Source organism: Ambystoma mexicanum, chromosome 4q, assembly GCF_040938575.1.
Source record: "Ambystoma mexicanum isolate Mex_15411 chromosome 4q, UKY_AmexF1_1, whole genome shotgun sequence".
NCBI lineage: Eukaryota > Metazoa > Chordata > Amphibia > Caudata > Ambystomatidae > Ambystoma > Ambystoma mexicanum.
Genome location: NC_090928.1, coordinates 1,302,798,877 through 1,302,824,557, shown reverse-complemented (window position 1 = coordinate 1,302,824,557; position 25,681 = coordinate 1,302,798,877). Strand labels below are relative to the sequence as shown.

Here is a 25,681-nt window from a genome sequence, read left to right as displayed (position 1 = left end):
ACACATGCCACGCATAAAAAGAGCCACAGCGGGAGGTCTAGGCTTCTCCTATATTGCACCAAAACTCTGGAACTCACTCCCTGCCACCCTTAGAGCTGAAACTTCCATCTCTGTCTTCCACAACAACCTCAAGGCCACTCTCCTCAACTAGCAAGTGGAGGACTGCCTCCTCCACTTCTGCCATGTATATTGTAATATAACACAAATGTAATAGAACTATATTGTAACCTGTATATATACTGCTAATGACTGTGTAACTATATTGCAACCTGTATATATATTGCTAATGGCCATGTAACTAAGTAACTAAGCTTTGTACTGTAACAAGTGCCACGATGTCCTCGGGCTGTTGTGCGCTATATAAATATGAATAAAACAAACAAACAAACACTGAAAACACAAGTCCAGACCTGATGATGATGATGAAGATGGGTGGCAGAACTCCAGACTGACAGTGTGCCTCACACACATACACAGCAGCTGGGCATGATGATGAAGATGACAATGAAGATGGGGGTCCTCAGCTGCAATGTGCTGTGTCCCAGCATGGATGTCCCAAAAATTGAGCCAGGGAGGCATAAGGGCTAAGCAGGCCTTGGCATCTTTCCTCCTTATCCTCGCCTTCACTCGACGTATATCACCCAAAAATCAAAACAAATTCAAAATGTGGGCATGTGCATGACTGCCTGCTAGCAGTATTTCCAAAGATTAGGCATGGATGCCCCTCACGGACCCTACCGGAGCTCCGTGAGTATCCCCTGCCCGAGATTCAAAATGGCCGCCTGCCACGTGGCATCTGCACGGCCTACGGCATGAAATGAAATCCTCAAAGTCATCCGCTCCATGTCAGAAATTGAAGGATTGTTCACCGCCGGGCCCGAGCAACGCACCAACCTCAACGCCACTGTTGGGGGTCTCTCTGTGACCCATGAGGCGTTCCCGTGAGCCCCCAACCCCACAGACACACACTTCCGTTCAGTTCGGGCTTCCCGGTCACACTGCCGCGGCCGGGAACCCCCCCTTTATTTATAATACACACGGTGGCGTGCAACATCACGCTGCCGCGTGCGCGTCCCTTAAGGGAGCAGCACCACATGGAACACCTCCATAAGTGATAGAAGTGTACCAAAATAGGGAACAAGGAAGGGAACAACGTGCAACATATTTTCCAAGCGTTGCGGTCATGCTGGATGACAGCCTATAGAGTTGAAACTGATTTCAGTTTAACTGTAACATATGTCCGATGGTAAAATGGAGAGCTGTGCATTAACTTAAGAAAGAACAGTGCCGGAATGGTGAAAATGCTTGCAAAAAGTAGTGGAGCTGTTAACAATAAAGAATTATAGTAGTGGAACACCGTTCCCAACTGTTCCTGCTCACTTGGACCACTGCTCCTCATGACACCTTACACGGACCTTTGATTACGACCACGAGCAGAATTTGGGACACCTACACCCCGTTCTCAAATGCTCATAGGTTGGGCCTCAATCAAGATAAAACAGAACTTCTGCTGGTTTCCTCTTCTTCATTCCTACTGCAAAGATTAGCAAAGTTACCCAGCATCACTTTTGCAGATCATACTATAAATAGCCGATCTTAGTTCAGAACCGTGGGCATGATTTGTGATTATTCATTATCCATGATGCCACAAATTAATCAAATTGGAAAAAAATCTTTCCCTTTTTAATGTTACTGAGCCCCTTTCAGAGCCTGCCGGTCTGGAAACAAGGATCGAGATGAGCGTCGTCCATATTAGGTGTGTTGATTTGTTTTATTGCAATAAATAAACTCCTAACTGTCCCTAAACTATGGGCTTTCCCTCCCTAACACAAACTAACTAGAGAGCAAGGCACGGATATGGCCGACCACAGGAGAATGCAGCAGTGACGTTATTTTATTTCGATAGCAGAATTGATCAAGACGTGTGAAGTGGGCAGGGAAATTGAGAGCTAAACGCATGTTCTGAGGAGCATGCAGCTTTAGGTTGCATTGAGGCGATTAATAACAGTCTGTCCACGTACTAGACCTGCTTTCCATGAAAACCTTCCATATGTAAACGAGGGCCGGAAAAGGAGCCGTGTTCCACGCCTGTGCACAAGAGCCGCAATGTGGGCGCACATTTGCCTCATCTTGAATTGTGTGCATTGATCAGGAGGTAAAAGTGAATTAACACTATGCCAATGGAACTATATGAACTCCTAATTAACCATCGTTTTTTTCACGCACTGATGTCCTTATAATCAGGCCCAATGTGTTTACAATAGGTTTTTTCATGTTGCACACTCAGGGCCCAATTCATGGAAAAGTTTGCTTTGATCCCGCAAAGCCTGTGTGCTGAGAACGACTCTGCGCGAGCCAGCGAGCAGAAGGAAATCTGCACGCTCTGCATATTCATGGAATGCTACCCGCAAAGTAGGCCTATCCGTACGACTTGACCGGAATGGCCCTGACACGCCCCCACGCACAGCCAGAACAGCCACATTCACCTACTGTTGCGGCCTCCCTTGGCACAAACACATGCACCCTCAGACAAGCCAGCACCTCTGGGACACTGCGTGGTGTGCCCCATAACTACAACCGGCAACCCGAGAACATGCATACAGTTTCCTGTAGCTCATGTCATATTTTGGCCAGATTCCACGCAAACCCCCTGTAAACCGTCCTTGCACCCTGCTATGCTGCGTACGCGCACCCTTAAATCTGGTCAGAACCAGGTCTGCGTGCACACAACCCTCAATCTGATGCCCGATCTTACCCCTGCGTTGGGATTCCTATGCGCAAGTGTCTGTACACCTGCCTTCTGGTGGCGGATAGTTAGAGTTCATTGCGTGACCATTTCCTTGACGAGAGGTTGCAGGGACCATGAATACGCTAGGTTACACGCATTTGTGGGCATGCAATGGACTGCCTGCGAGCCGTCCCTCATAACGCCCACTTTTTACCTTGTTCTTCCACATTTTGCGTGTTCCACCCTTTAACCTGGTCTCTGTACAGGCCACACCTACCACCTGAGTTTAGTATCGCGCAAGGCACTCGGACGATCGCAGAGCTGTGCTGAGCCTGTGCGAAGCCCCACAGTGTACGAAAAAGTCCTGCGCAGACGATTCCATGAATCAACAAACGGATTTGCGTGCGTGGTTTGACACGCAGTGTCCCGATTTACCAATGAGGGTCACGTTGTTTGTAGGGTTGGAGACTGTAAATCTTGGGAAAGGATTCCAGGGAAAAACACAGGAATGTGTAACGGAAGGCGGTGTTAGTGGGCTCTGTTCCACTGGAGCTTTCCAGAAGGATCTTTTCATATGCCTGTTATAACACCTGCGTTGACCACAGACTCTACTGGGTGAGGCTGGCTCTTTTCCCATCGAGCATAGGAGCTTCTTCTTCTCGAATCTATGTTTCACTTACTCTATGGGCAGAGGGCCATAACCTGTAAAGGTGGGTGGGGGCTTAGCAGGCAGGTCAAGTTGTTGTGATTTGTTCCAGTGCAGTGGACATGAATCTCTGTGATGTCTTGCAAGACAAGTAAACCAAATAGCTCTGGTTTTCAGAATCTAATTTCTAAAATGTATCTGGACAGGTGTAAGTGCATTGGAATCCAGAATGAACAGAAAGCTAGGGCAAGGCAGTTAACGGAGAAGGCGATAACATTGTTATAGGAGGGACGTCAGAGCAATGGCGGACAGAGATGGTGTACATTCGACAAGTGATCACTTCTAAAAGATAAAAGAGCAGTCCGAGGAAACCCTGTATGATGCCAACATCGGCCACCTGACGTGAAGCCTCAGTCACCTGTGGTGTGAACTGCACTCCCACCCTTTGGCTGCAACTCCTTGCCACTCAGCCGTGCCCATGCTCACTGAGCTGTCTTCACAGGACAGCTGGAGCCAGCTTGACTCTGCCCACCAGATCCAGGGTCATTGCTGTCAGTCTAGTGGTGAGTGTCTCCCCTCACGCTCAGCTAGTTTAGGGGTCACGCCTGCTCTCTCAGAGCTGCATGCGCACATGTTAAGCCAAAGAAAGAGCAGGTGGACTGAGCTGCCTCAGCCAATCAAACACTGTCATTTAGAGTTGCCCCTGTCCGAACCAGTGACAGATAATTGGCAATGCTACCATCTGATTGGCTGTTCAGGTGCCACATCAAAATTGACAGATAAATGCAGCCTAAGATTAATTCAATTGCCCTCAGAATGTCCCTGGCAAGTCTGGCTGGTGGTCACCCCACTTCTTCCCCTCCTCCAGAATCTCCTGTAACCACTAAAGTCTAGAACATCACACTCGTCCTGCTCCAAGTCTGAGTAGCCGTGTGCTGCTCTCACGCACTGGCACGTGGCTTCGCCGGTCGTTGCATGTATTGTATCGTGGTGCAGTTCCTCTTTGTGTTATGGTAGATATGTCATGCTAGTGCCATGAAGCACTTTGGTGTATATTGAGTGATATGTGCATGTATAAGGAAATGTACATATTTAAGTATGTGACTCAGTCCACACCCCTACAGACATCCAGCGGTGAATGCATCCAGTAATTCCTCCTGGTCTCCGCTCACCCATGTTTATGGGGCTCATTACGAGTTGGGCGGTGAGGTAAAAATGTGGGGGTAATGCTGTTACCGCTGCATTACCGCACAGTCCAAATATCAGTTTGCTGTGAAGTTGGAGGGTTCACCTGAGCTACGAGCTGGAGGTAAATCTGCAACCTTTCTGCCAAATCTCAGCAGAATTACTGCTGCAAAATCCCCCATGGAATCCAATGGACCCCAATTAAAAGGGGACTAACTCCGCCACCACCACTTGCAATCTGGCGATAATATAGCTGGACTAAGTGGCGGTAACAGTATTGTCGTTTGGTGGTATCTCAGTGAATTTACCCCTGAGATACCACCAAACTTGCCATGATGCCCCTTGTCTTCAAACCTAAGAGAAGGAAGTAACCAGATGACTCAGAGCGCTCAAGTTCCCCATCCCCAGGCGTGGGAAAGCCACCTTGTCCCGTGTTTCTCTTGAAATCCCGGGAATTGTTTTAGTGCTACAAACCCCAGAATTCTCAGAGTAAACCTTTGCCTGGAAGACTTCCGCATGCATGGATCTGCGAAACTTGGGAGCTCTGGATGTAGTCAAGTCAGCGGGGACACTCTACTACACTCCTGGGCTTTGCTGGTGTTTTCCTCACTTTATGTTCCCGCTTCATTGGACAGGGACATGTCTCCCCTCAGTCTGAGCTGTTTTCAGCGGGGTTATTCCCCATTCACTACCAATACAGGTTATTCCCCTTTCCTGTCCCATTGCTGTTATTCGCCGTTTCTGGTCCTTCCCCCAACTCTGCAGCTCCCTCAGAGATCTACACACACTGAGAGCTCAAATCAGTGTCATCTATGCAGGTGGGAGCGACTGAGAGCTGAAATCAAGGGGATCTGTGCAGGTAGGTCCCTCAGAGATCTACACACACTGAGAGCTCAAATCAGTGTCATCTATGCAGGTGGGACCGACTGAGAGCTGAAATCAAGGGGATCTGTGCAGGTAGGTCCCTCAGAGATCTACACACACTGAGAGCTCAAATAAGTGTCATCTATGCAGGTGGGACCGACTGAGAGCTGAAATCAAGGGGATCTGTGCAGGTAGGTCCCTCAGAGATCTACACACACTGAGAGCTCAAATCAGTGTCATCTATGCAGGTGGGACCGACTGAGAGCTGAAATCAAGGGGATCTGTGCAGGTAGGTCCCTCAGAGATCTACACACACTGAGAGCTGAAATCAGTGTCATCTATGCAGGTGGGACCGACTGAGAGCTGAAATCAAGGGGATCTGTGCAGGTAGGTCGCTCAGAGATCTACACACACTGAGAGCTCAAATCAGTGTCATCTATGCAGGTGGGACCGACTGAGAGCTGAAATCAAGGGGATCTGTGCAGGTAGGTCCCTCAGAGATCTACACACACTGAGAGCTCAAATCAGTGTCATCTATGCAGGTGGGACCGACTGAGAGCTGAAATCAAGGGGATCTGTGCAGGTAGGTCCCTCAGAGATTTACACACACTGAGAGCTGAAATCAGTGTCATCTATGCAGGTGGGACCGACTGAGAGCTGAAATCAAGGGGATCTGTGCAGGTAGGTCCCTCAGAGATCTACACACACTGAGAACTGAAATCAGTGTCATCTATGCAGGTGGGACCCACTGAGAGCTGAAATCAAGGGGATCTGTGCAGGTAGGTCCCTCAGAGATCTACACACACTGAGAGCTCAAATCAGTGTCATCTATGCAGGTGGGACCGACTGAGAGCTGAAATCAAGGGGATCTGTGCAGGTAGGTCCCTCAGAGATCTACACACACTGAGAGCTCAAATCAGTGTCATCTATGACGGTGGGACCCACTGGGAGCTGAAATCAAGGGGATCTGTGCAGGTAGGTCCCTCAGAGATCTACACACACTGAGAGCTCAAATCAGTGTCATCTATGCCGGTGGGACCCACTGAGAGCTGAAATCAAGGGGATCTGTGCAGGTAGGTCCCTCAGAGATCTACACAAACTGAGAGCTCAAATCAGTGTCATCTATGCAGGTGGGACTGACTGAGAGCTGAAATCAAGGGGATCTGTGCAGGTAGGTCCCTCAGAGATCTACACACACTGAGAGCTCAAATCAGTGTCATCTATGCCGGTGGGACCCACTGGGAGCTGAAATCAAGGGGATCTGTGCAGGTAGGTCCCTCAGAGATCTACACACACTGAGAGCTCAAATCAGTGTAATCTATGCCGGTGGGACCCACTGAGAGCCTGAGAGCTGAAATCAGTGTCGTCTATGCAGGTAGGATCCACCGACAGCTGAAATCAGTGTCATCTATGCAGGTAGGACCCACTGAGAGTTGAAATCAGTGTCATCTATGCAGGTAGGACCCACTGAGAGTTGAAATCAGTGTCATCTATGCAGCTAGGACCCACTGTGAGTTGAAATCAGTGTCATCTATGAAGGTAGGACCCACTCAGAGTTGAAATCAGTGTCATCTATGCAGGTAGGACCCACTGAGAGTTGAAATCAGTGTCATCTATGCAGGTAGGACACAGTGAGAGTTGAAATCAGTGTCATCTATGCAAGTAGGACCCACCGACAGCTGAAATCAGTGTCATCTATGCAGGTAGGACCCACTGAGAGTTGAAATCAGTGTCATCTATGCAGGTAGGACCCACTGAGAGTTGAAATCAGTGTCGTCTATGCAGGTAGGACCCACTGAGAGTTGAAATCAGTGTCATCTATGCAGGTAGGACCCACTGAGAGTTGAAATCAGTGTCATCTATGCAGGTAGGACCCACTGAGAGTTGAAATCAGTGTCATCTATGCAGGTAGGACCCACCGACAGCTGAAATCAGTGTCATCTATGCAGGTAGGATCCACTGAGAGTTGAAATCAGTGTCATCTATGCAGGTGGGATCCCCTGAGAGCTGAAATCAGTGTAATCTATGCAGGTGCGACCCACTGAAAACAGTGTAATCTATGCAGATGGGACCCGATAGCCGAAATCAGTGTGATCTATGCAGATGGGACCCACTCAGAGCTCAAATGAGTATGACTAGTGGAGGTATGGAACCCACTGCGAGTTGAAATCAGTGTTTTCTATGCAGGTGGGACCCACCGAGAGCTGAAATCAGTGTTTTCTAAAATCAGTATGATCAGTGAAGTTAGGGAACCCACTGAGAGCTAAAAGCAGTGTAATATATGCAGGTGGGAACCAATCAGAGCCGGCAACCTGGCTGTGCTCCTGTCATCCAGTCCAGTCAGTCGGGCCTTGCAGAAAAGTCCTCCCAGGCTGTATATTCAAGGTGGCCCAGGAGGTGAAGAAGCAGTGACGACAAGTCCCTGGCTCTGGCATTGGACAGCCCGCGTGCAGAGAGGGGCCTATGACATCATGGGATGCCCAGTCCGCAGTTTGGGTAAAGATTAGTGGCACCACAGCTGTCTAGATCATGATATCTGTTCCTGAACACCTGGTATGGAGGTGTGTAGAATCATTCTGTTATCCTACGCAACACTGTTAATTTGTATATTAATTGTACTGCTGACCCCATAACACACAGCTAAATAGACTTTCTTTTGCCTGAAAGTTTAGCTTCAAATCTTGATTGACATGTTGTGTTAGACTGCATGCCTAGCAGTTATCTTGACTGAATCTTTGTGTTTAGCCCCCACTACAGCTGCATAGCTAACTATATTGCCACCTTCAAAGGAAACCCAGAGCTAGCTACATTGACCCACTGAGCTATCCTACATAGCTAGTTTGAGGGTCTGTGTTCAGCCTCCTGTACATCTGTACAGCTAAATATTGCTGCATGCACACCTGACACATAAGCTGTTTATCATTGAGTCAGTCCTGACATTAACTTGGCTTCTAACCATACGTCTCACTGCAAACCTAATACATAGCTGAATTCTGTCATTGTAAATACCTGCATACCAAGCGTTTAGCCACATAGATTCTGTTGGTGTGCACATACACACAACACAGAGCTAGATGAAATCGTTGCGTTGGCCCCATATTGTACGGCTGTTTATACTACAACCTGCATATCTAGCTTATAACTGAATTCATTAATTAATGTATTCATTAATCACGCGCCAAAGCCCGCAGGCATCAAGGCACACATAAACACAGAAGGCATAACATCAAAGACAAGATTACAAAAAATGATCAACATTCAACAGTTAGTTGTTTCAATAATTCGAGAAATAACAACTGTCCTAGAGTCAATTAATCAAGGTCCAATACTAATCTCAAGTTCATAGGTCGGGTTACAGGGTTTTTGTAAATGCCCAAGAAATGACTGCTCGCGGACAACGATTATAGACTCTCTGGGCCTCATTCTAACCATGCCGGTCCGGTAACAACGGTGCCGGTAAGCCTACCGGCACCGTTGTTACCGGACCGGCATAATACGACTCTGCGGGCGGGTGGCATCCCGCCCACCACGGAAGACCAGGTGGGGGGAACGGCACCCGCCCACAGAGTTTCACGGAAGCACCAGTACCATTATAAACGGACCGGCACCGTTGTTACCGGACCGGCATAATACGACGCTGCGGGCGGGTGGCATCCCGCCCACCACGGAAGACCAGGTGGGGGGGAACGGCACCCGCCCGCAGAGTTTCACGGAAGCACCAGTACCGTTATAAACGGTGCCGATGCTTCCATGCTCCCCATTCCCATCGAGTCCAATGGGACTCAAATGGGAATGGGGAATTACATTTACCCCGCCTGACTTCCGGGAACACTCCGGCAAGCCAGGCGCCAGTAAAATTCACAAGTCCGGCGGCAGCCTGCCGGTTTTACCAGCACGGCTACCGCCAGACTTATAATGAGGCCCTGTGTCTTCTTGCAGGCACCATTCCTTCAAAAGGATCCCTCGAAGAACCTTCAGATCTGGAGATCTAACGACACCAGGCCCCATCCTTTGGTGCACCCAGAAAAGGACCTGGGTCTTAAGGGCATCACTAGGTTTGCTCCCAAGTGGCCTCTCAACAATGGCAATGATGAAATTCCTTTATCGAGAATGAAACCTTCAGTGTTCTTGTCTATAATCACCAGCATATGGGCCTTATCAATGCGAAATTCCCCAGCGCAGCAAGTATTGTTGGAATTCGGCAAACTCTCCAGAAAGAGTTGCACCGCACATGTTTTACGGGATGGACCCCCCCTCCTCCCACACTAATTGCAGGTAGAGACTGCACTTGATAAGGAGAGTTCACTTCCTGAATATTGACTTGTTTGATAAGTGACACATGGTTGACAGGAACTCCACCTGCAGTTGTTTGGCAAGCCCTATTCCCACTTCCTTCCACCAACTGATATCGTCATACAGGGAGTTGGACTGCATCAATTTAAATAGAATACTGTCTTTCAAAACAAACCTGCCAGTCACCTAACTTCTTCGCATCATAAATAAAGGAGGCCTGGGAAATAGGTTGAAATTGACAGTTTCTAATAATCCCATGAACAATTGATACAGTTGCACTTGATGGAATGACAGAGATTCCCACGGTGGAATTATAGAAATTCCCACGGTGAACGCCTTCACAGATTAACCCGATGCCTCCTTAATAACAGGTTCACTGCCTGATTGCGTTGATAAGCTCACATGGTCTTGAACAGCCAAAACAGGAGGGACAGGAGATAGATTTAAAAGATTGGTGTTCCCGGACTTTACTTGAACTTCCTTCTTATTGAAGAGCTATGCCATCCTCCTGAATAATTCCATCACCATCAGAGTTTATACAAAAAGGCGCAGCTTGTGGCCTGCATGCAACAAGAGTCCCTCAGAAAGTCGATTCCCTTTAATGAAGGAGGGAGACAAAGGAGTACTAGGTTCCCGTAGGGCAGAAAAAGACTCACATTTAGAAACATCTTGTGTGGGATCTGTGGTGGGTGAACTGGAGTAGGTGAAGGAGTTGAATGGTATGTCATCGCATGACTTCTCAATACCAGCTGAAGGCGATTTAGACACCTGGGAGCGTGTACAAGGCACTGCTAAGGAAAACAAAAGTGAACTCTGACCTACTGTCATTTCAATAGAATATGAAAACGTTGCCCCAGTAAAAATACAGCAGAGCACAGGGTTTACCAAGACAGGTGCTCTGAAAAATGTTCACCCTTTACCCAGGTTCAAAGCAACACCACAAGCCTCTCCCCTGACCCCCAGGCTGGCCATCAGAGACAGCACCTGCAGGCACCTTCAGACACTGCCAACATCTTGGCAAATGGAGATTTGTTCCCCCTACGGCAAAAACCAAAGCCATCGAAACCACAGCGGTTGAGGGCAACACCAAATACTGAACTGGCACACCGCACCTTTCACGGCATCGCCACCAACTCAGACCACTGCTCCAGGCAGGACACCGATCGCCACCAACACAGACCACTGCTCTAGACAGGACACCGTACCAAAGTGCTGAGCGCCGGCAGCCAGGATCAGAGAAAGCAAAAACACACCAGCACGCCAGCAGGCTGCAACATGATGTGTGCACAACCGAGAAGGTGCGCGCCACCTAACGGCTGCCTCCGCTCAGTGCTTCTCCCTTTGATTAAGTCGCTTTGTTACTTGCATATCAGGCACAGCCACAGATTGACTTGACCACCTTTGCACATTCGATCATAACTGCATAGTTGACTCACTGTGTTGTCTGCTACCTAACACACAGCTAGATTATCTCGATTGCATTCCTAGATAGGCCCATAACAGCTGTTGACCTTAACATCGATACCTCAAAACCTATCACTCAGACAGATTAGATTCTTTCTACCTCTCTGCGTACCAAACACATGCAAGCCTTGGTCATAGTGCTTTGCTCATAATATCTGCATGTAGATTGACCCAGTTTGCACCTGCTTAACTACTGCATATCTCCATCGTGTGATGGCATGCCCAGCATTCAGGTGAATTGAATCGGTATGTGTCCTCCACAATAACTGCAGACATATTACTGTTCCCTACAATCCAGTACATAACTAGTTTACTATTAAGTTGTGCAAACACTTACAAGCTTTGTATTCCAATCACCTACAGATCTTAACACCTCCTGATGTCGCCATGAACACAAGACCATAAGGCATACATGGTGGGACTGCCCTTATTTGCCTGAATAACCAGCACTAAGCTAAATCAATACACCAATGAACCCTCTTACCCAGTCTGTTGTAACTAGCTATAAAGGTTTTATGTGCCTTTGGTCAAAATTAAATTGTGGGCATAGTTGGATATTCCATGGTTACCCTTTTCTTCTCCCGTCAAGAGGCCCCTCCTATGCCATTGTTAATGAGATTCAATGCTGACAATTCTATAGTGTTGAAGGGGTTGGTAGCTAATTTAGCACAGAACTGAGGAAGGGACCAAGGAATTACATGGCCATTGCATACTCCGGAACCCCGCATTTTCCAACCATCCAAAAAGAGGCTCCAGAAACTTTGCAAGCCGTTTATGGTACAAACCTATCCTCGGGACCCGTGATCAAACATACTATCGGCCCCTGCATGTCTTGTGTAGGGGTTTATCTCAAGAATATTGCGTTCAACCTCATTGACGCACCCCTTTTTGGGGTTATCCTTGGAACTCTGTGGTTATCCTTCCATAATCCCATCATTGATTGGGCACATGGAACTGTTTCTTTTGATTCTGGGTGTAAGGATGTTCACGCGACTACAGAACAAAGGACACACAGAGTAACTTCTATTATGGCTGCCTCACACCTTATTTAACGTATAACAGTGGTAACAATCATGATCCCTTCGTGCCACATAAAATTCCAGAAAATATTTAGCAAAAAAGATGCAACTGTCCTACCCTCACACAGAGAGTATGATTGTCTGATCAATCTATTGCCCAGGGCTAAGATTCCTTGTGGCTGAATATACGCCCTTTCCGAGAAGAGGACGCTTTTTGCGTCATCTGGTTGAATGTCTGAAGAATGTTTTATCCGGTGCTTCGCCATTGTTTTATTTTTTCCAAGAAGGATACAGAGGAGCTTAGACCTTGCATAGATTTCAGTTTGCTGAATAATATTACACTTAAAAAACAATACCCTCGCACAGTTCTGTTGGAACAGGTTAGACACACACGCGTGTATACCAAACTGGTACGAATCTGAACGGGGGATGAGTTGAAGATGGCATTCCGTGCCCGATATGGCTTATTTGAATATCAAGTAATGCCGTTTGGTTTGTGTAATGCATCAGAAACATTCCAACACCTTGTTAATGATGTATTCCGGGAGGCATTAGAAAGGTTTGTACTGATCTCTTTGGATGACATTTCGATGTATTCCAGTTCCAGTCCAGAACATGAAAGACGTGTGACCTGGGTTTTGAGGACTCGCAAGAAAACGTTTTTAGTCTAAGCCAAAAAATGAGGATTCCACCAGACCACTGTGAACATTCTGGGATTCGTTCGATCTCTCGGGGGTATTACCATGGATAATAGTAAGGTGACACTGTTCTGGAATGGCCACCACCACATAATAATAAGGCTCTACAGATCCTTCTGGCATTCAGCAATTTCTATCATCAGTTTATCCAAGGATTTTCTGAGATAGTCTGACCATTAACCAACTTGACCCGGATCACCATAACTTTTTTATGGACTCCAGTCTTACAACATTCAGACTCCAAAGGAATTGCGACACGTAAGCACTGGCACCATTGCTAACGTTGCAGGTGCTTCCGTTAAAACCATGCCTGCAGGGAGATCCAAACCACTGCAAACAATCTCGTAGTCTGGTGGTACGGAAAGGATGCCGGTACGTTGCGACCTGCACCCTTATTTCTGCACCGCCAGCCTTGGAATGAGGCCAGTTGCTTTGCACCGACCATAAAAATCTGCTTGCCCTAAGTGGAGTTCCTTGTACCAATGCCTAATTAGCATGATAGTACTTGTTCTTTACTGAATTCGATTATGTGTTGACATAATCTCCAGGATCTAGTCATGGTAAGGCTGACACCTTGTCTCGGATGTCTCTAGGTGCCACTTATTCCATCAGCCTAATGGAAGACTCAGCAACTGTCCTACTCCCTAATCGAGTTGCATGCCTCTGAAGCTTTTCCATATCAGACATCCTTGAGCTGAGGATGTGGACCAAAGAGAACAGTAAGAAACGTCAATCGGTAAATGCTTCAGGTGAAACAGGGTCTTCTGCATTTTCAAGGCCTCTTGTACTTTTGTCCAGTTACGTGAAGAAGTCTTGTATCCATGCCATGACCATAAGACTGCTGGTCACCCATGTATCACTAAAACCACAGAGCTATTACAATGATGGTGTTGGTGGCCTGGACTCAATAAGCAAATCAAGAACTACATATTGCCTTGTCCCACGTGCGCGCAGACAAAGCCACTCACAGGGAAACCACTTGGGTTGCTCCGTCCATTGCCTGTACGCTCTGAACCCTTGCACATTCTGAGTCTCGACTTTATGTTTGACTTACCTAAAGACCATGCTTGTACAAATATCTTAGTTATCGTTGACTATTTTATTAAGATGGGGCATTTTATTCTGTGTGAAGGAGGACAAACTGTCACACAAACAGCTGCCCTTACAGTAAGACATGTCTTCCGGTTACATGGTTTGCCAACTGCTATTGTGTCGTACTGGAGACCGCAATTTACAGCACGGTTTTGGAAAGCCTTTTTGACTGTTGGATATTGAGCTCTGTTTGTCATCAGCATACCATCCAAAAACAGATGGACAAACAGAGAGGTTAAACCGCACTTTGGAACAATATCAACAGCCGAATCATTGGTATGCTTTACTACCGTTGTCCTAATATGCATATAATAATACCCACCATACCTCTATTGGTATTTCGCTATGTCTTTTTGCTCTCTACGGGAGGAATCCCAAAACATTCCCAGGTATGTTACCAAAGCTCTGGAATGTACCACAAGCATATGCCACTGTGGAACACCTAATGTCAGTACATAAACAAGTAAGAAAACACTTAAAGAAGCACACAAAGCATACAAGTATCAGGCAGATAAACACTGAGGTGAGACAGTCCCGTATGTGCTTGGGGATAAGGTCTGGCTTTCCACCAAACATCTTCATTTGCATGGATCTAAGAAACTAAACCCCAGGTAAATATGATAACACATAATCGAGGTGTCTCAAATCCTGTACCAGTAACAATCAGGAATACGAGGTGGCAGAGATCCTGGATTCTCAGATATACAGGAACCAGTTGCAATACTATATTGATTGGAAAGGGTATGGAACGCGCATGCCCATATTTTAGTTGCCAAATACCAGAAACATTTTCACGATCACCCATGCCATTCGCGCGATTTGCAGGGGGGAAATGTCCGATTGCCTCGGCTGTCAGGTGCAGGGACAATGGCGCGGTTCAGCCTTCGGCTCACTGTCTATCTAGGAAACAGTGGGTGAAAATGAATGGGATGCATACATGCTGCTATGGCTCTGGCAAGAAGCACAATTCCCAGAAAGCCAAGACGCTACATGGCGTTATGTTCAGACGGCAGACCAAAATAGAACAATGCCGAATCAGGAGCTTTGTGCTTTAAACAATTTCTTAATGGAATGGTTCACGTCAAGCGATTGCTTGATCTCACCTTTGGATTACCTTGTCATTGGAACCACGGATTTTGTAGTTTCTTACAGCACTCAAATTTTTGACAATTTTGTATTCTGGCTGTTTGGGCCTCCAACATTTGCTGCACTAATTGGAACATAGTTTGTTTGTTTGTTTTATTATTTCTAATGCACGCCAGACCCGAGGGTATCAGGGCGCAAGAGGCAACAAGAACATTTTCAGCTTTGGTTACATTGCTGTGCAGTTATATACAACATATACAAAATATACAGATTATGTACAAACAGAATAAAGGCATAGAGGGAGCGGAAAAGGCATAGTGGCGTCAGTATGGGGCAGTCAAATATTAGCAGTCTTTGTGATTTGTGCTGCGTTTCTTTTGGTTTTTCTTTTAGCTTGGATTGTGGATTATTCTTTTAGTGTTTTTGTTTTTCAACACAGCCAGGAAGCCTGTGTTTTGGGTGTTTGTAGGTGAGGGGGTCTCTCTGACCTGTGGTTGCTAATCAGTGTTCTTGTTCATATTACAGCTGCTGGGGGAGGGCGCACGGGCCTTTTGATCCTCCCCACCCTTGGGGGTCTATACTAGACTGTAGCATACCCTTATCAGTACTTCATTCTTGTGTGACTTGCTGGGGTTTGTGGGGGTCTAGCATCGGCCTACATCTACAATCACAACAGAAATAATGCAGACAACATTTTTAGTTGGCGTGTTGTTAGTTGTTTGCATTGCCATTAGTCATCATCAGTGAATGTAGTAGTCTTAGTGGTGAAACGGCAGGTTGTGCAATGGCTGCAAGAAAGTGTCCTGTCAGGTGTGGTGTATTGAGGCCCCTGGTGTTCTACGGTCCTGGGCATAGACTAGTTGTTTGTGTAGCATGTACCAGTTTATCTTTGATGTTCAAGCCGAAAGGGCAAACATGAGTTTAGGGTCCATGATTGTGTTAAGGGATTAACTGGATCAGTAATGTCGGATAAATTGTCTGAGTTTTGGTGTAAATCTAAAATACGTAGTTATGCATACACTGATGGGTTCGGTGGACCAGGCTTTGTGTGTTGAAATTAATGCTTCTCTGTTGGTGTGCCACACTTGTTTACATGTTTAAGAATGCACAAAGAGTGACCTTGTTCCGAAAATGCAGACAGCAGGGTGTTGCAGTTTTGGTCATAATAAGATGTCTTCCTGCAGTTTATTGTAATCAAAGAGATTGTCTAAACGGAAGGTTGACATAAAGATTTTTAGAATGTTGGCTGGAATAATGAAGAATGGTGTTCCTTCCTGTCTGTAGGTTTATTTTGTGCAGTGTGGTGTAAAGTGTATCAGCTCCATGTTTGATGTTGAGATCTAGGAAAGCAGTTTCCATTGTGCTGTAGTGCACGGTAAACTGCACGGTAAACCTAAGGTGAGGATTAAATCTATTGAGAAAATGCATAAACCTATGAAGTAAGCGTGTAGTGCCGTGCCAAATAGCAAAGACGTCATCAACGTACCTTTTCCAGCATTTTAAATTAGAGTTATATTGATGGTCAATAAAGATATGTTGATCTTCAAAGCATGGCATATATAAATTGCGATGCCACTGCCGATATCTAGTGAATGACTAAGAGAGTCCTCTGGTTGAGAGGAAACCTGGAGATTACCATTAGCACTGGCCAGAAGCTAGTATTCTTGCTCTTTAGATCGTATAGCTTCTGCCTGTTCATCCCTAGAAGCATTTACTTTCAAAATGGTTCAACCGCCAAAGTCAGAAGCAGAGGTAAGAGTGGGCACCCCTATTTTGCCACGTTTCAACCGTAAATCCTTTAGAGATTATTGCATTTATCAAAACTCTATCCCTCGCTTGAAGTTATTTGAAAAACACAGCAGGAGAAATATTAGCATTGTGTGGAAGCATTTCAAAAGAGACCATATCTGTGCCCTCAAAGAGTGGCCCGAAGAATACTAGACCGATGCCAGCTATGATTGATAAAGATTTTAATACCAGCCTGATGCCAGCTAGCTGCAAATGACTAAGAATATACAACCAGCCTGATACCAGCCAGCCCCGATTATACAAGCATATACCAGCCTAATGCCAGCCTGCTGTAATTGACTAAGAATATACAAGCAGCCTGATACCAGCCAGCCCCGATTATACAAGCATATACCAGCCTAATGCCAGCCTGCTGTAATTGACTAAGAATATACAACCAGCCTGATACCAGCCAGCCCCGATTATACAAGCATATACCAGCCTAATGCCAGCCTGCTGTAATTGACTAAGAATATACAACCAGCCTGATACCAGCCAGCCCCGATTATACAAGCATATACCAGCCTAATGCCAGCCTGCTGTAATTGACTAAGAATATACAACCAGCCTGATACCAGCCAGCCCCGATTATACAAGCATATACCAGCCTAATGCCAGCCTGCTGTAATTGACTAAGAATATACAACCAGCCTGATACCAGCCAGCCCCGATTATACAAGCATATACCAGCCTAATGCCAGCCTGCTGTAATTGACTAAGAATATACAACCAGCCTGATACCAGCCAGCCCCGATTATACAAGCATATACCAGCCTAATGCCAGCCTGCTGTAATTGACTAAGAATATACAACCAGCCTGATACCAGCCAGCCCCGATTATACAAGCATATACCAGCCTAATGGCAGCCTGCTGTAATTGACTAAGAATATACAACCAGCCTGATACCAGCCAGCCCCGATTATACAAGCATATACCAGCCTAATGCCAGCCTGCTGTAATTGACTAAGAATATACAACCAGCCTGATACCAGCCAGCCCCGATTATACAAGCATATACCAGCCTAATGCCAGCCTGCTGTAATTGACTAAGAATATACAACCAGCCTGATACCAGCCAGCCCCGATTATACAAGCATATACCAGCCAAATGCCAGCCTGCTGTAATTGACTAAGAATATACAACCAGCCTGATACCAGCCAGCCCCGATTATACAAGCATATACCAGCCAAATGCCAGCCTGCTGTAATTGACTAAGAATATACAACCAGCCTGATACCAGCCAGCCCCGATTATACAAGCATATACCAGCCTAATGCCAGCCTGCTGTAATTGACTAAGAATATACAACCAGCCTGATACCAGCCAGCCCCGATTATACAAGCATATACCAGCCTAATGCCAGCCTGCTGTAATTGACTAAGAATATACAAGCAGCCTGATACCAGCCAGCCCCGATTATACAAGCATATACCAGCCTAATGCCAGCCTGCTGTAATTGACTAAGAATATACAACCAGCCTGATACCAGCCAGCCCCGATTATACAAGCATATACCAGCCTAATGCCAGCCTGCTGTAATTGACTAAGAATATACAACCAGCCTGATACCAGCCAGCCCCGATTATACAAGCATATACCAGCCTAATGCCAGCCTGCTGTAATTGACTAAGAATATACAACCAGCCTGATACCAGCCAGCCCCGATTATAAGAATATATTTTTTATTTTTTTGATTGTGACATTTGTCATACATAGACTTTTTACACAGTTCTTACAACATTAAAAAGAAAAAAAAAACAAAGGCAAACATCAGTTTCATACTTTTCCATTGAACATTTTTTATCATTTCGTCTTTTATGTTATAAAGGAATTTTTATAAAATGCATTTAATTTAGCAATTTCAGAAGCTCTATTGATAAGATGCATTTGCCAGCTGACAGTCTGTGCCAAGATTCTTGGTTATTTAGCCGCTCAAAGTGGTAAACAAATCTAGCAAAATACTTCATTCTTACTGGAATTGTGGCTGTGCAAGTTATGAAGAGGTGTCTTACATCCTGGGTACGCCCTTCACCACATAAATCACATTACCCTTCTTTATGTTCTTAAGTGTGCCATATTCTAGAGGTTTTGTGTGTTTTCACCAGATTTAAAGAAAAACGCAGGCCATTTGGGATTTGGAAACCTTCTTAGATAGGGCAGCACATATTTGCTCGATTTCTCGCATACGCTAATATTTTTGGTGCTTGTAAGGTTGCAAAATGGGGCTCTGGTTGTGATCTGATCGGTTCTCATCAAAGCTTGCTTTGCTTTATCCGGGTGTGTGACCAAGATCTCACTTGTTACCTCACAGTTCTGAAGAATTTGTTCAGTGTCTCTTTGTAATTTGGGCAGACATTCATTCTTGTGTGAGTTTATATGGTCTCTTATATTCTCATACAAAGAGTTTTACATGGATCTAAAATAGATTGGTATACAAGTAATACTTTCCAATCAAAATGTGATTTGAGAAAGTGTCGTCCTAATTCATATCTGAGACGTGTTTTTTTCATATGTGCCCGTACAAAATTGCGGGTATCACTTTCCCTTTATAGAATTTCAGCAAAGGTAAGAGTGGGAATCTACATAATGACTGCATTCATTTTTTTAATTGGCTTATATATTGTGTGGTTTTTATCTCTAACTCATCAGTCAGATCTTTTAAAGACTGGGATGTTCTGAGATTAAAGCCTCGATATTATTCTTATTTTACAACTGGCAGAGTGTGGTTGTTCATACACCCTTTAGGTCGTTCTTCGGTTTGAATGTTGTCCAGAGATCCTTGTGTTCGATGTTGAGGGATTGATCGCTAGCTCATTTGCGCCAGCGTACGGTTCCATTGCCTTTAATAGATGTTGTAATCCGATGGAAGCGTGATCAATCCAGGCAATGTCATCTGCGTACGCTAGAACGTAAACAGGACTTTTGCCTATATTAGGGCAAGCGAGCGTGTGTGCAAGCAACACATCCGCCGGGTCTGCTAGGGAAAGATTAAAAAGGAATGCAGCTAGGATACAACCCAGTCTACACCCATTTACAGTGGGTATTTCAGGTGAACGTTCTCCTTGTAGGTTTCATCTAACTTGAGAGGTGATGTGTTGATGGAGAGCTATTATGATGGCAAGCCCTCTGGTATGCCCCATTTCCTAGGTTTGGCCCACAGTGTGGCCCTATTGACTAAGTCGAAAGGCTTTTGTTAGGTCAATTAGGGCAATATATGTTGGTTTTAGTTTCTTACATGTACTTTGGTATTTTATGGTGTAAAGCATGAGACCGTTAAATGTAGAAGAGAGTCCCTTTCGAAAGCATGTTTGTTGTCTAGTAGGAATTGATCAACTCTCAGCCCATGTCTCCAGATCTTCTAGCACTAGGGCTGAGAAGATCCTGCTCTCGCATCTAAAAGGGCAATAGGACGATAGTTGGTGGGGTCCATTCTATCTCCCTTTTTGTAAATAGGAATGACAATGGTTCGCCTCCAAGACTCGGACAGAGATTCGGTTTGGATAATATTTTCAAAGAGACCATGCAGGATTCTCGACCGAGTTGCTGTGTCAGATTTTAAGATCACATTTGTTCATCCTTTTGGGCCGGCTTCCCTAGATCTCAATGATTTAATAATGAGTTGCTCAATTTCATCTTTGGATATGGTGAGTTCCCAGTAAATTTTTTCCTTATTAACAACTAGGTCAAAACAGGCTTCTTTGTCTCTATGACTCTGTGTGGCGCCAGCTAGACTTTCATGCTCTTTCTCGTCTGACTTGTTGGTTCTACAAGCGAGCATTGTTGTAAAGAGGCTTAGTGTGAGACAAAGGTGTACTGCTATGCAGGTACAAGGAAAAGGGGTAGAAATTGGGTCCCTCCCAGTAGCTAGTTTCCCGCTCAGGGTTAGGCTGGCTCTTGGTTTCCCCCTGGTAGGTCTCCCACCTCCGGCGGAGAGGGGATCCTACCACTTTCTTGACAAGGCCAGGCTACTGCAGAAACTCCAGCTAAGGATGTTTATACACATGTGATCACATAAAGTGGCCAGGTGTGGTACGGGCAGAGCATCGCTCAGAGAGCACACATTATGTCATGTTGGGAGGGACGAGAATGCCCCTCCTCAGGATACTTTCAAAGAGTACTCGCCACACACAGTAACCGGAAGATGATAGCGAAGAAGAACTAGAAGTGAATTAAATGATGTGTCATAATGGTGGGAAGTAGCATGGGGCTGCCGGAAGGCCTAGTGATGATTTTGAGAATGCTCTTAGATTTAAGAAATGTCAGGAGACTAGTGAACCCTGAGGGTGAGGGCCTGGAGGCTGTGTCATGTTAGAGCGGTCAGTCCTGCTAAGTATAAGATGCTGTTCTTTGTCTTGCAAGACAACTATAAAGTTGGTTCTGCTTGTCATCACCTGAAATTGAACTGTGGCCCTGGATTCTGTGACACCGCTATTGAAAACGCATGCCAGGAGGCAGAAAAGAATCTGTTGACAATGACCTCTGAAGGAGCACTTTAAAGGTTATCAACCTTTGTGATCTTAGCTGTAAAAACTAGGAAAAGATAGACCGAGGGTGGGGCCATTATCATGGGATAATGACTCAACACCAAGTTGGGGAGGGGTCATTATCCCATGCGATAATGACCCCTCCTGAAGTCTATAAGACTAGCAAATAGTGATCGCAATATATGTTTTGGAGTTTTGCTGGTGAAGAAAACATGTAACTTTAACAGCGAGTAAAGTAAATAGACAAACTGAGTTTTGCAGTGTTTCAAAAACATGGGTGAATTCATAAGTGAAGTATTTTAATTGATTGCAAACATGGTGAAACTGGAATGGATTTAACATGTGCATGCATTAGGCATCATGTACAAGTACATGTTTTACCTATAAGAAAGGGAAAGTATATTCCCATATTCTAGATGTCACTCTGGTGTGTTATATAGGATGTTGCAGTGAATAAACATCTTCCAAGAGAGAAAGTGTATTGTTGGAAGACAACCTGCCTGGAAATGGCATTGTTGGTTCCCTGTTCGCTTTAGAAGAATGTGCACAGGTAATACCAGTCGTTATTGCCTGCTCTGTGAACATGCTAATTAGTTCAGAGGAGGTCAGTAACAAACTGCTTGTGCTATTAAGGGTTAACCCATAGATTGTGTTAAAAGCCCCCACCTCACACTTGTATGCATTTTGTGCATTGATTTATTTTTTAAAGATGATTACGGGTTGTTGTGTGTTGTGTGTAGTGGTGTGTTAATGAATTAAGTCGAATTGGTTCATGGATGGACACTTGGATACCCTTTTGAAGACAGGATGGGTGACTCATGAAAATAATCTGGGGGTGACCCTTTTCAGCCAAGTAATACATCTACTATTTTGAAAATTGTATTCTTCCATTAGCACAACACTCTTTGTATTATTTGGTTAAAGTGGCATATTGTTTTCAATTTTGTGGTGTAAAAAAAGTAATTGCCATCTCCTATAGCAGTGTTTTCTTAGACAGTTGAAAATATATCTCAACTCTAATAAAACACACATATTTTGTGTTCCATGTGTTTTTGCGCCTAGTAATTCATTCAAATTAAAAGATTCACTTTTTCTTCCTCTTCTGATCTGCCAGTGCAGGAGAGCTCCTTCCTGTGGAGCCTTTGGCGGGCATATCCGTGCAGCTGTGTTGGTGGTAGGAGGGGTCAAGCTCCTGTGCGTCCAGTTTTACTGTGTATTTTATGTTGTTTCCAGTCTTTAAGTGTAAAAGTGCCTGGTCTGTTGCTTATCTGTAGAGCTGGGTATATAATCAGACTAAATCATACCTGTTACAATGCTTCTTTCAACAGACAACAGAGCATCACCCAAAACCACAATCCTGAACATGAACACAAGAAGATGCAAGAAAGGCTTCATTTGCTCCTCACATCGGAAAAGCCATCAAAGGAACTATACCAGAGAGATGCCTTATAAGTGTGCAGAGTGCAATAAAAGCTTCCAGCAACCATCACAACTGGACACTCATCAGAGGATTCATACTGGAGTGAAGCCCTATGAGTGCCCAGCGTGCAAGAAAAGCTTCACTCATTCCTTCCTTCTAAGAAGGCACCACATGATACATACTGGGGTGAAGCCCTACACATGTGCAGAGTGCAATAAAAGTTTCCTGCAATCCTCACATCTAAAAACCCATCAAAGGATCCATACTGGGGTGAAGCCCTATGAATGAACGGTATGCAAGAAACATTTCAGTGTTTCCTCACATCTGAGACGGCATCAGAGGATCCATAATGGGGGGAAGCCCTATGAGTCCACAGAGTGCAAGAAAAGCTTCACTCACTCCACACATCAGAAAAGCCATCAAAGGATCCATACTGGGGAGAACAGTTATACATGTGCACAGTGCAGGAAAAGCTTCCTGTACCCATCACAACTGGAAATTCATCAGAGGGTTCATACTGGGGGGAGGCCCTATGACTGCTCAGAGTGCATGAAATGCTTCAGTCTCTCTTCTGAATTGATAAGGCATCAGCGGATCCATACTCAGGGGAAGCCCTACCAGTGCACAGAATGTGAGAAAAGCTTCAGGGAACACATGGATCTGAGAAGCCACCAGAGGATCCATACTGGCGAGAAGCCCTATGAGTGTGCAGAGTGCAAGAAAAGCTTCTCACAGCGCTCTCATCTTAGAAGCCACCAGAGGATACATACTGGGGAGAAACCTTACAAGTGCACAGAGTGCGGGAAAAGCTTCACTCTCTCTTCAAGCCTGAAAAGCCATCAAAGGATCCATACTGGGGAGAAGCCCTATGAATGTTCGGAGTGCAAGAAACCTTTCAGTGCTTCCTCACATCTCAGAAGTCATCAGATGATCCATACTCGTGGGATGCCCTATGAGTGCACAGAGTGCAAGAAAAGCTTCACTCACTCCTCACATCTGAAAAGACACAATAGAATCCATACTGGGGTTAAGTATTACAAGTGTGCAGAGTGCAAGAAAACCTTCCTGCAACCCTCAAAACTGGAAAGGCATCAGAGGATTCATACTGGGGAGAGGCCCTACAACTGCTCAAAGTGCAGGAAAAGCTTTACACAACTCTCACATCTGCAAAGCCATCAAAGGATCCATACTGGGGAAAAACCCTATGATTGCACAGAGTGCAAGAAATGTTTCAGCGTTTCTTCACATCTGAGAAGGCATCAGAGGATCCACACTAAGGCGAACCTAAACGAGTGCACAGAATTTAAGAAAGGTTTCACTCTCTCTACAGCCCTCACACTCCATCAAGAGATCCATACTGGTGAGAAATACAATACGTTTACGTAAATTAAGAATCACTTTAATTGGACACCAAACCTGAATCAACATAGGAAGTGTTTGTGACACTGCTTAGCCTTCATAAATGTACAATATCCATCTTGAATCTTGTTTTCGGTCGCTCAACTGCATCTAAAGGCAATTCCAGAGGCCTGGAAAGTGACCACTGGACACAGGAAGGCCAATAGCATCCAGTGTGCTCTGTCTTACAGCTCGAGGCATGATGCCAGCATGCCCTGAGGCAGAAATGATGCACATTCCCAGCATGCTTTGTGTCTGAGCAGAAACCAATCCACTTTCAGATCCACTGCAAGAAACGTACAACGAAAAAATAATGAAACAACATAAAGGGAACAACAAAAAGAACAATCAAGAAAATCAATGAACAAAACCTCAAGAATGTAAAGATCACAGATATTGTTTAAATACCAACAAGCATTGACAAGAGAAGAAGGTTTGGCTTTTGTGTCCATGCACTTTCTGCTTCTATTCTCTCCATGTGTCCTTACCCATCTGGCCACTCAATCATCCACTTCAGTATCAACTACCACTCCCTTACCCATCCCTTTCCCAAGATCCTCATCTGCGAGCGAATTTTACAAGCTTATTCCCTGGCCCCCTACCTAACCTAGGCTCGACCCTGGCCCATGGATCTTAACTATCCTTCTCGTACCTTCCCTTCTATCCACACCCCCTACCATGGGCCACCCTGTACATCTATTTTCCTTAAGATGGACAAGCAGCGCCACCGGCACCTTTGCTCCTTGCTTCCTATCTCCCCTTCTGAAATAGCACCAATCCTAAAACTGCCAAACCCTTGTGTACCCCTGCTGTACCCTTCCTTTACTACTCCTGTACCCCTGCTGTACCCCTCCTGTACCCCTGCTGTACCCCTCCTGTACCTCTCGTGTATCCCAGCTGTACCCCTCATGTACCCCTCGTGTACCCCTGCTGTACCCCTCCTGTACCCCTCCTGTACCCCAGCTGTACCCCTCCTGTACCCCAGCTGTACCCCTGCTGTACCCCTCCTGTACTGCTCCTGTACTGCTCCTGTACCCCTCCTGTACCCCTGCTGACTTGTCAGCACCACAAACCGTCAGGGAGCTGCTAGGCTGATGGGGTTGGAGTTAGGTTCACTGTTCATTTTCCTTTGTTTTGATGAGATTTTATTAAAGGTTTGGGTCATTATTAGAGTTGCAACCTTGTACTCTTGTGTACTTAAAAATAGCTTTTTTGTTGACCTTATTAGTTGCAACATTTTTACACTTTATTGTATTGAATGACTACATTTTTTAAAACAATGTTTTGCTGGCTACATTTTTGTATATAACGCATTGTTTATCACGGTGGGCCTGTGCAGAGAAAGTGAGTTAAGGACTATACAATGTTTGTTATATGAAAACCCTTCCTGGTGGGGAAGCCAGGCCTAGATTGGCAGACCAAACACAGGATAGGGAGGGGGTTTACAAGATTCCAGGAAAGAGGAAGTTGTGGGCTGATCAGATGAGAGCAGAGGAGGCAGAGGTGGGAGACCA

At 45.4% G+C, this 25,681-nt stretch overlaps 1 pseudogene; it reads left to right on the top strand.

The window, feature by feature from the left end:
* Positions 1-6,268: 6,268 nt before the first annotated feature.
* On the top strand, positions 6,269-25,338 carry LOC138468407 (zinc finger protein 420-like; annotated as a pseudogene).
* The last annotated feature ends 343 nt before the right edge of the window (positions 25,339-25,681 follow it).